Source organism: Budorcas taxicolor, chromosome 5, assembly GCF_023091745.1.
Source record: "Budorcas taxicolor isolate Tak-1 chromosome 5, Takin1.1, whole genome shotgun sequence".
Lineage (NCBI taxonomy): Eukaryota > Metazoa > Chordata > Mammalia > Artiodactyla > Bovidae > Budorcas > Budorcas taxicolor.
Genome location: NC_068914.1, coordinates 50,171,248 through 50,182,570, shown reverse-complemented (window position 1 = coordinate 50,182,570; position 11,323 = coordinate 50,171,248). Strand labels below are relative to the sequence as shown.

Below are 11,323 nucleotides of genomic sequence, written 5' to 3'. Positions count from 1 at the left end.
ATTTCAATTCCATCATCTCTTTAAACTGAAAATGTCATATTGTACAGTTCTTAAATTAAAACTAAAGTGCCAGATTAAGATGATGCTAACACACAGGAATCCTCAATAATTCACCTGATTGGGTTGAGGCTTATTCTTTAAAATATGGCTGCCAAATACACACAGTTCTTTGGTTTGGAAAGTTGATTAAAGAAGCGTACTCATGGAACCCAGCCGATTTTTCTCCTTGGAAAAAACAACAACTGGACACGTGTGTTTCGTCACTGGATATCCCCTCGTGTCTAGACTTGGAAAACCAGGGGCGTTTTCGTGTCTCTGGCACCACAGCCTGGATGCGTACAGAAACAGCCTCTGAACGTGGTCGTGTGCCAGGAATCTTCTGAGACTCAGAGCATGTGAGACGAAAATGCAGGAAAACAAGGACAGTTACATGCCCACATTCAGCTCTGAAACATGGCTTTTGGATAGGTGTGTGCTCTCTCATACCCTGGCCTCTTTTTCAAGACCTAGCCTCTATAGGTGTATTCTCTGAGTAACCGTTTACCAGATCACCGCAAGCAACAGCCTCCCAAAATGCCTGTGTTCCAGGCTTTGGCCAGCACCCTCTGGTTTATGAGCTCACTGTTAGTCTCTAACCCCATGATGCGCAAAAAATAATTCATTTTCCTCTACCGTAATAGGATAACCTATGAAAAGACTTATTTAAAGCTGCACATTGGAAACTTCCATGTACTCAAAGTGCCCTTTCATGTGGGCACACTTTTTTTCCTTCTTAAAGGTGGGGTGTTTGTTAATGTTGATGTTGGAATCAATGAGATCTGTGACTTTTCTAATTATAAAGGATTTCAGTATAAACCGATGGACGCTTTCCTAGTTTAATCTGCTTCACAGAAAACTGTCTCCAGCCAAATGGCCAATTTAAAGTCAATGTAAATACTCACATTATAAAGCAATAGCTATTGAAGAAAGACATTCAGCTGCAGTGGAAGGCTGTTAGAGGATTTTAAAAAAAAAAGTGATTTACGTACTGTTCTTCCAGTTCTTCCCAGAACAAAGCTCCTTGGGCTTGCTTCTTTTCAGATTGGGGTTTTATTGTCTCACATTGTCTGGGCAGGGAAAAAATGAGGTTTTCTTTTCATGTCAACACAGCCTTGGAATTTGGGGTTTTAAATTCTGTAATTGGGGCTCTAGGGAACTTGCAGGGAAGAGCTGCAGGCTTCCTCATTATTTCCGTGGCTTCCTGAGCCGCCGGCAGGGGCCTCATTAGAGCCTGCAGTCTCCCGGGGGGCCCACCAGTGCCTTTTTGAAGTTCAGGTGGACAGTGAGGAAGAGCTGTCTCGAGCACACCCGCAAGGAGATCTCAGGCAGTCTGTGGGGCAACCCAGGCAGGCACTTAACATTTTTGCTTACCAACCAAAGCAGCTTAGCACATGTGCTGAATAAAACCATAAAACCATTGACTGTCTCTGCTGAACACGAGGGAGCGCGCTGTTCGAGCCTCCACGATGGTGATTCTTAATGAATAAAGAAGCGCCGATCTTTCATCGGAACCCTCAGGAGGCCTCTAGGGCCTCATTTTCACTTCATACTGTTGCCGTTTTGATCCTCAGGTTCGGCCCATCCCCATCTCTGTGTGGAGTGATCCCACGGGATGTGTGTGTGTCTCTGAGTACGTGTGTGTTTACAGTATGGTGTGGCAGAGATAGATATTCCTGTCTTCTTTGTTCCCTTCTGGGCGGATTCTCATGGACCTCCCACACTGCACTCAGCATCATTTCCTCTTAAAGCTCCATTTCTCCTTATGTTCGCGGTCTCAGTGGAGGACACTGTCATCCAACCATCACGTTTGCCTTCATTCCCTACTCACTCTCGCAGTCCCTTTCCCGACCACTTTGTTCACTCCCCAAGACAACATCACATTTCCCACTTTCATTTCCTTCACAAAATTTATCACTAATTTATACGATGAAGTTAATTTCTCATTTACCGTGTTTTTTTTTCTGTCTCTTCCACTAGCTTATAAGCTCAGGAAGGCAGGGATCTTTACTGTGTTCTTCCCTGCCTGGAATAATGCCTGGAACATGAGAGCCACTCAATAAATGATCTTGCAAATCACTTTCATTCATCCCTGTTGCTACTGCCCTAGTCAGAGTCAGTGTGACGTTTCAGACTGGGGCCTATGAGAGCCTCCTAGCTGCCCTTCTTGCTTTCACCATCACCCTTCTCTGGGGCCTATGAGAGCCTCCTAGCTGCTCTTCTTGCTTTCACCATCACCCTTCTCTGAATCATTATCTACCTCGCAGCCGCGGGTCTTTCCAAATTGCAGCTTGGCTCCTGTCATTGGCTTAAACTTGAGTAGTTCCCATGACAACGTGCTTTGCAAACTTTTCTATAAATGTCCCCTAATGGGAGGAGAGTGGGGCTGGAGGTACAACCTCAGGTTCCCCATCACAAGTGCAAAATATCTTCGGCATCTCCTGATTCACCTTACACATGTGTGTAGATCATGCCTGCTATTCCTTTAGTAACAAATATTTTAAAGTGCTCACCATTAAGCAGAACTAATGCTCCAGGAAGACATTTCTTGTTTATCCTGTGGTTTTGGGATATGGGCCATACCAAGATATCAAAGTCCCGAGAGACACAAAGGCAGAGGAAGGTCAGATAAATTCATTTGGTACACAAGGCTCTTCAAACTCTAGGGCCTGATTATCCCTCCCTTTTCACATCCCACCACTCACTAACACCCACCTTCTCCAGCCCAGCTCATCCCATGCCACCTTCATGTCCAAGGCTTGGTTTGGTCCTGGCCTCCCTTCTCTGTTGTCCCTTACAAGCTTGTGCATCTTCAGTCAGGCCATTACTAGTCCTCGTTGTTTACTTCTGTGTCCATAGCACTAACCTAAACCCCCTTAAGGAAAGAAGATGCTCTTTGTTGTAACCCAAATGTGGCACGGTGCCTGGTATATCCCAGGCACCCAATAAACTCTTATGGAATAAACTAGTGAATGAGTGGGTGGACTGCCGATTGTTCCAAGCAAAATGCTCATTTAAAGCTGTAAGGACTTTTGAATCTGACAATAAGTGGTACTCAATTTCCATAGCCTCTGCACCCCTCTACCCTCTTTTACCCCTTTCTTTCCAGTACAGATACGTGAAAAGTTTCATTAATTTAGGCTTGATTTGATTGTCCAACAGCTGAAAATTACTACTAGATTGCCTGAGACTCATGCACCAATCCAAATTTACTGAGAGACATAAATTTCAAAGAACTTCTCTTGTGAGAATCTGAAAGGATTTTTTTTTTTTTGAACGCACAAAGACTCCTTACCTTGAAATAGCAATTAAAGAATAGATTTTTTTATTTTTCTGATCTAGAAGGCACCCAGGAATCAAATGTAATCTTCAAGGGCTTCAGAGGAGTGTTGAGCCTGTGTTTACAAATACTCACCCTGGCTTTTCCATTCTTATAGAGAATCATAACTTGTCTACCCACTATCTCATCTGTTTCCAGCACTTAGTACAATATGCTGTCATTGGAACTGCAGTCTGATCAGCTGAGCTTAGTGGAAGGATCTGATGAGCTAGTTCTAAGGTTCAATATTTTTTTTAAAAAAGTAGCACTGTGCCAGTGAAGTTCAACTAGTGAGGCCCCATGCCTTCCAAGTCTCTTAAAATTACTTTAACTAAAACCCAAATATCGTCTGCATTTTCTGGAGTTTTCAGTCCTGCATGACAGATGCTCAAGAGGAAAGTTCTGCAGATGCAGTTATTTTAAAGGAGGGATATGGTTTGCATTTATTAAAAAGTCTGAATGGGGACCAGAGGGAGAACAAGGAAGAACAGGAAGTAATAGAAAGCGATCTGGCTCCAAGGCCATCTCATCCCTAGGTGCCTGAAACACACAGCAGTTGGCTGAGAATTGATGTCTAGCAGCTGAGCTCACAGTCCCTGGCCAACACTGGCTCAAATACACGATTCAACACCGTTTGGCCAACTATACGAATATTCACCAATCAAAATATGGCTGTTTATATTGAAATAAAAACGCAAGCAAATAAAGCAAGAGTATTCCATCCCCTCCCATCAGAGTATAGAACAGAAACCGAGATACTTTCTTAATAAATAGCTAACAGATTTTTCCTGAACTTCCCTACTCATCATGGACTCAGAAGATGTCCTCTTTTATGCATGAGCTATGATTTAGAGGTTGTTGAACACACAGGATCCATAATTTAGAGTATCTGCTAATTTTGCTACAGTGTTTCCGGTCAGTACATATTAAAAAGGAGGAGTATGTATTTTATTAATTAATGAGAATGAATTACTAATGATCTCTGGTTTGGCAAAGGCTGATGCAGCCTGTTTGATGACTGCTGCACAGGCTGGCTTGCAAGCACCTCCCCTTGAGACTGCCGGAAGCAGCTGCCACAGGGTCACGCATTCCTTCAGTTGCCACCATCCTCTGTCCAAACGGGACAGAACCCGCCCCGAGTAGGTTTCTCCCCAGTCACGGCCAGAGTCTCTTTGTTTCATGTTACATTTTCAGATACGATTTCTTAAAAGATTCTACAGCTGAAAAAGTTTTGGAAAACTACTCCAGATTGGTAAGTAGAGAATTAGACAAACAGGTGGTGTACAGAGAGCCCCTATGTGGGTTTCTCCCCAGTCACAGCCAGAGTGCCTTTTTTTTTTTTTTAATGTTACATTTTTAGACACGAGTTTTTAAAGGATTCTACAGCTGAAACAGTTTTGGAAAACTACTCCAGATAGGTAAGTGGAGAGTTAGACAGAAAGGTGCTGTACATATAACAGTGCAGTTCTACATAAAAAAATGCTGCTTCCAGCCATAAGGCTTTGTGAATTTAAACCCTTCTTCACCAACACCCAATTATATTTAAAATATTCCTTCCTGCTTAAAAAAGTAAAAGAATTAATAATAAAAGAATCAAACCCAGATCTGCTGCATTGCTGGCAGTCTCCTGCATTCCAGATGGATTCTTTACCGCCTGAGCCACTGGGGAAGCTCAATAAAGGAATAATGGCCCCCAAATACCCAGACATCGTACCTGTTCCTCTAGATTAGGAGTTGTGATTAATTAATTAGATGCATGTGTATGTTTTAGATGAATTAATCTGAAAATCTTTGTATCCATACCAGTGACTTACACTAACTTGTTTTACGGAGGAAGTAAAAACCTGGGACTATGACATGTAAATTCATAGAAGTGAAATGCCACAAGCTTGATGTGGTCTTTTCTAAGACTGAGGTTATGGACTAAACCTTAGTACTGAAAATCCATTTTGCAAGCGTTCTCATTGACAGGGAAGAAAACACAAGAGCCAAGAGCTGACTGCACATTTAGCATCAGCGCTCTACACGCAGGTGAAGGTGGACAGAATTGGACTCATTTGTCTCTTTCTGTGAGAAGATAATCTCTTACTTTCTAGTGCAGCTTTTTAATTTTAGCCACTGTGAAATAAACTTCTTACAACCTAAGACATCTCCAAACTCCAGGTGTTGACAGGATTTATGAGACTCAGGCTTGCAGTAGACTCTGAGGCCCCTTTCCCCTCACACTTTGTGTTCACTCCAGTCACGCACAATCTTGCCAGGATCATCCTGAAGTCGGGGTGGTAGTTTTCATTTGTGATAGTCCTAGCAAAAGTTGTTGTTATTCAGTTGCTAAGTCGTGTCCAACTCTTTGTGACCCCATGGACTGCAGCATGCCAGGCTCCTCTGTCCTTTGCTCTCAGTTTATTCCTTTAATTTTAATTGGCATTTTATGTATGTTCATACTTCTATATTTTACATTATCTCCTTTTTACAAAATACAAAGAATACTTTCTAGGAAATATTTCCATTTACAGATATTAAATTCATTATGAACATTGATTCCATGTTCATTCCTTGAGCCTTTCTTTATTCTGTATTCGTTCCTTCCTCCATTGCTTTTTCTTCTTAGCTAAACCATCAAATGACTCTCCTGCTATTTTACATTTTTGCTGATAAGCAGTTCCTACAATTAACAACCTTATCTTTCTCTGTGTGAGAAAAACAAATTTAATGCCTTTTAATAAGGAAGTTGGAAGGACAAGGAGACATTTTATTGCCATGTTGATTTTGATAAGACTGAAAATACCTGATGGGCTGGTGACTGCACAGAATAATTATACACTTGGTTTTTCATTCCTCTTTATATTGGTACTTCAATATTTCTTGTAGATGTATTTCTGAAATAGCTAGTTATATAATGTAGAAATTATGAACAAACGGACCTCCCTGAACGATGTGATGGCCTTAAAGTCAGTTTTCCTTTGTATCTGATTCAAATCTTGTGTTTGTTGCTCTCAGCTGACCAACCCCAGGGCTGAGAATCAGAAAACATGGTTCCAGCGCTTCTAAAAATTTGCTCTTGACTTAGGGAAAACAGCCTGATTTTTCTTTCCTTTTCTGTAAATCGGGAGTGTGTGTGTATGTAAAAGATCTCTGAAATCTCTTCCAGGTCCAGCATTCTATAATTGCAGCTAATTCATTTCAAAAGGAAAAAAAAAAAAAAAAAAAGCCTATTTGCAGAAAAAAATCTGCTTTAAGGCTTTTAAAGTTAAAAACCATTTGAAATGTGGATAATAGGGTCTCCATTTATCCAGGGCTAAATGTTTGCACACCCAAAATGAAGGCTGAATAAAGCCTATTGCTTTGAAATGAGTGAAGTCTCTAAGATCGCAATGGGTCCCGAACAGAAAGACCTCTGTGAGGCTCATCAGAGTGGCTTCTACCCTTATTTCCTGTCCATCCACATGCTGAATCCTGTGACGTGGGTGTTTCTGTAATTTCATTCTACAAAGAGGAAAACTGTTGGTGTTGCAGAGAGTAGTTACTGCCTTGGGCAGGGCCATCAGAGTCTACACAGCTCCCGGAGAGTGAATAAGAATCATCTTCCAGACTCTGGTGATTTTTATTAACGATCTTCCTTGGGGTGTCTTCAGGACTGTTCCCTTTAAGTCAAGGGCAAACAATGAGAATGAACACATAGTGTTCTCTGAATAAAAACTCTTCAGATAAACACATAGCAGCTAGGGAAACAGAAGGTTAACCGGGTGTCAGGGTGCCTTCTCCATTAGGTTGGCAGCTCTTAGAGGGGAGGGCTTTGGTTTTATTGAATTTGGTGAATTAAGAAGTGCCCTCCAGCCCCACCCTCACACTTGAACTCTTTCCATTTTCACAGTGAAGGTGAGTATATTCATTTATCCTTCAGGGCAGGGAAAAGATTTAAAATTTGGAACCTCCTACAGGACCCAGCACTGCTCCAGGCTCTCCACAAATTGCTCATTCTGTGACTCTGTAAGCACTCAGTATCTGCTTGCTGACAGTGAATCGCCTGGGCTGACCAGAAAAAAAATGAGACGGTTTGGACTGGGAGCCCCTTGATAAACTGCTGATTTAGCCTCTCAGTGTATTCCTCCTGTCCCCCAACCTCACTAGACTGTTTTGAAAAGTAAGAATTCTCAGTGACTCCCTCAGGGTCCCAGTCATCCTCGCTAAAGCAGAGGTCAAGACCCAAGAACCGTGGGCTTTAATTATGGTTTAAGGAAACAATGCTTCCACTTTAACAGCCTTTCTAATTAGTGACACTCTGGAAGATTCAAGCAGGTAACCCAAGGTGTTCTCAGCAAATTTCTACAGCTTATAAATCCATCTTCGAATACCAACTCTGCCCTTTCAGCACTCATCCTTTTTTCAAAGGGCAAAGATTAACCATTACATAATATTATGTATTTTTTGAGCTTGTATTTTGCGCCATACACCCTATGTAACCATTATACTGACAAAAGAAAAAAGATGCTTATTGAACTAAGTTGTTCATTCCAGTAAATTCTAATGATAATCAAACCAAAGCAACAGAGATTATTTTTCTGAGCATTTGGTCGCAATATTCTGTCTTTAAGAGTTTATCATAAAAAGATTTCACTTACATTTATAAAGATGTCTTCTTCCATTTATCCTTTGATGATTCAGAGTATTAAATTTTACTAGCGTTTCTCTTTCTCCAAGCTCAGCAAGTTAAGACAGCATCATCATTGATTTCTGCGTCATGTTAGAGCAAACATATTTCTTTCTCCTTTTTCCTTCAAAGAAATAAAATCTTTATATGCTCTCTGCGTGGGTTAGGGGAAGTAACAATACTAGGGTTTGTTCCGGTCCGTTGTACTAACTTCAGAGGTAAAGACTGTAATCCTTTCAAGCACTGCCCTCTAGTGGGGAGAATAAATATCAACACTTTAGCCTGGAAAATCCCATGGACGGAGGAGCCCGGTGGGCTGCAGTCCATGGGGTCGCTGAGAGTTGGACACGACTCAGTGACTTCACTTTGACTTTTCACTTTCATGCATTGGAGAAGGAAATGGCAACCCACTCCAGTGTTCTTGCCTGGAGAATCCCAGGGACGGGGGAGCCTGGTGGGCTGCCATCTGTGGGGTCGCACAGAGTCGGACACGACTAAAGCGACTTAGCAGCAGCAGCCGCAGCAGCAGCAGCAGCAACAGGATTTGGAGAGACTGATGCTGAAGCTGAAGCTCCAATACTTCGGCCACCTGATGCGAAGAACTGACTCCCTGGAAAAGACCCTGATGCCGGGAAAGATTGAGGGTAGGAGGAGAAGGGGACGACAGAGGATGAGATGGTTGGATGGCATCACCAACTCGATGGACATGAGTTTGAGCAAGGTCTGGGAGTTGGTGATGGACAGAGAAGCCTGGTGTGCTGCAGTCCAAGGAGTCGCAAAGAGTCGGACATGACTGAGCAATTGAACTGAGCTAAGATCTAGCATTTGCAAACTGCCTTCCATCAAAGCACACTGGACTTTTCCTGGGAGAAATTTTTGACCCATTTACTCACATGAATTAAAATAACTCTTAGTAAGAAAAGTTCAGACAGCAAGAGTGTCTTTATCTGTACCAGCTCATCCAAACATCCGAATAGACTAGAGAAGGGGGCTTGTGCCCCAGTATGGGTCTGCTGAGCATCTTGGTAAAATGCAAAACAATGGAGCGAGTACAATGCCTGCATTTCTAAAAATCAACACTTTAAGAGAAAGACTGTCATGTTGACAAACATGCTATCTATTCTGAAATTAATTGCTGTGTGGAACAAACATTTACATTTCTCTGAATCTATGTGCAACTGAAGTCTTCCTGGATGACTAATGTGATAGCTCAGAATTCGTGTTTATAAACTGCCCTTTGGAATTCAATGACTATCTGCATTTTCCACATTATTTTTCTTTCATTTTATTTAATATAATGACTGACTTTGAAATTATAAGTGAATATCCAATACTGTCTATCAGGTTCAGGTTTGGGGGCACTAGAATCAGACAGACCTGGGCAAGCCATTTTTTGGCAAGTTGGCATTTTAAAACCTCAATTTCCTCCACTATAAAATGGGGTTCATAACTGTGTCTTCCTCCAAGGATTTAATCATGAACCTACTTGTCAGATGATGCTTAAAAAATACTTAACCCAGGGCCTGGCTCTTCACAAATACTAAATAAACATTAGGTATTCTTTTATATGGACTGAAGTGACTTAGCATGCACGCACACATTCTTTTATATATCTTTCATTATTTTGTTGTTGTTGTTGACATAGCCTCTAGAGAGCTCTTTATCCCCTAACCAAGCTCCAAGTCAGTCTCCCAGCAGAGCACAAGGGACACTCTGTAGAGGTCATTAATGAGTTCACTTTTGCCAGTTCCAGTTTGGTGTGTATACTCAGCTGGACTCGTACTTCTTCCTCTCCACTGGATTTTTATGTTCGACACCTCCTTAGGGGACAGTTCCAGATCAGGTGTCATTTCACAGCAAGAAGCCAAATTGTATGACTGCTTCCATACACTCAAGAGCATGAACGCAACCAAGCTGACTGTTGCTGCTGGCAGTTCCCAGAATAGTGTTCCAACCTCCACATCCACAGGGGCATAAACCACAGACTTGTGAAAGGGGGCACTCCTGGGAAGCCAAGCTTGGGAGATAATCTCTGAAATAGTCATACTTTTCATTGCCTTGTAGATTATGTCTAATGCCCTTTTCAAGGGTATAAAATAATTGTCAGCACTTCTCTACCATAAACAGCTTCATCCTTCCATAAACCAGACCAGTTGCCCAGCTGGGAACGTTTTTCTGCAAGACAACAATGGCCCCTGAGGCTTCTGAGTAGCCAAGCCTTGGATTTAGTCCTCAGCTCTGCACTTCACTGAAAGATGCCCTTGAGTCTTCATTCTTGCTCAGTGTCCTGTGAAAAATGCTCAGGCGGCCACCACCTGATCCCAGTGGCTCATTACCTTCTGACCCTGATCTGTCAGTCGACTCTTCCTCATTTTTCCCGTCATAAACACAGCTCAGATGTCCGTTGGGCTAGATGAGCCATGATGGTTGAGGTTAGAACAGGGTCCAAAAGTCAACAGAGGAATCCAATTACTTCTTTGCAGAAGCAAATCCAGTGTGAATTCTCCAAAGTCAGGTATGCTGCCTGGTGTGCAAGGTGGTGAAAATCCCAGATGGGAGACTAAAGAAAGGACTCAGTGAGGCAAACAACGTCCAGATCCGGTTCTCAAAACTAAACGTCTGGCGCTATGGAAAAATGTCAATGCGTGCTGTCGTACTTATGAGAGTTCCTGAGCTCCAAAGAGAGAAGGAAATGGAGAACTAAAAATTCTTCCCAAAACAGGCCTACCTCAGAGATATTGTGGGTTGGATTCCAGACCATTGCAATAAAGTCGATAGTGCAATAAAGTGAGTCACATGAAATTTCTGGTTTTCTAGTGCTTGCAAAAGTTATGTTTGCACTGTACTATAGTGTATTGGGTTTCCCTGGTGGCTCAGAGGTTAAAGCGTCTGCCTGGAATGCAGGAGACCCGGGTTCGATTCCTGGGTCAGGAAGATCCCCTGGCAAAGGAAATGACAACCCACTCCAGTACTCTTGCCTGGAGGATCCCATGGAGGGAGGAGCCTGGTAGGCTCCAGTCCATGGGGTGACAAAGAGTTGGACACGACTGAGTGACTTCACTTTCATAGTGTATTAAGTATGCAATAGCATTATGTTTTTTAAAAAGTATATACTTTAGTTAAAAATACTTTATTGCTAAAGAAAATGTAAGCCAGTATCTGAGCCTTCAGTGAGGTAAATGGGTTGAAATATTTTGAGAATTATCAAACTGTGACATAAAGCAGTGAATATATGAAAAATTTGTACCTTCCCCCTAATTTTTCTGTCAACCCTAAACTGTTCTTTAAAAATAGTCTCAATAATAATATTTTAAAAA

At 42.1% G+C, this 11,323-nt stretch overlaps 1 non-coding gene across 1 annotated transcript; it reads left to right on the top strand.

Annotated features, from left to right (window-relative positions):
• Positions 1-10,868: 10,868 nt before the first annotated feature.
• On the top strand, positions 10,869-10,941 carry TRNAS-GGA (transfer RNA serine (anticodon GGA)). The gene has a single exon. It is a non-coding gene; the product is annotated as a tRNA-Ser (tRNA).
• Positions 10,942-11,323: the final 382 nt, after the last annotated feature.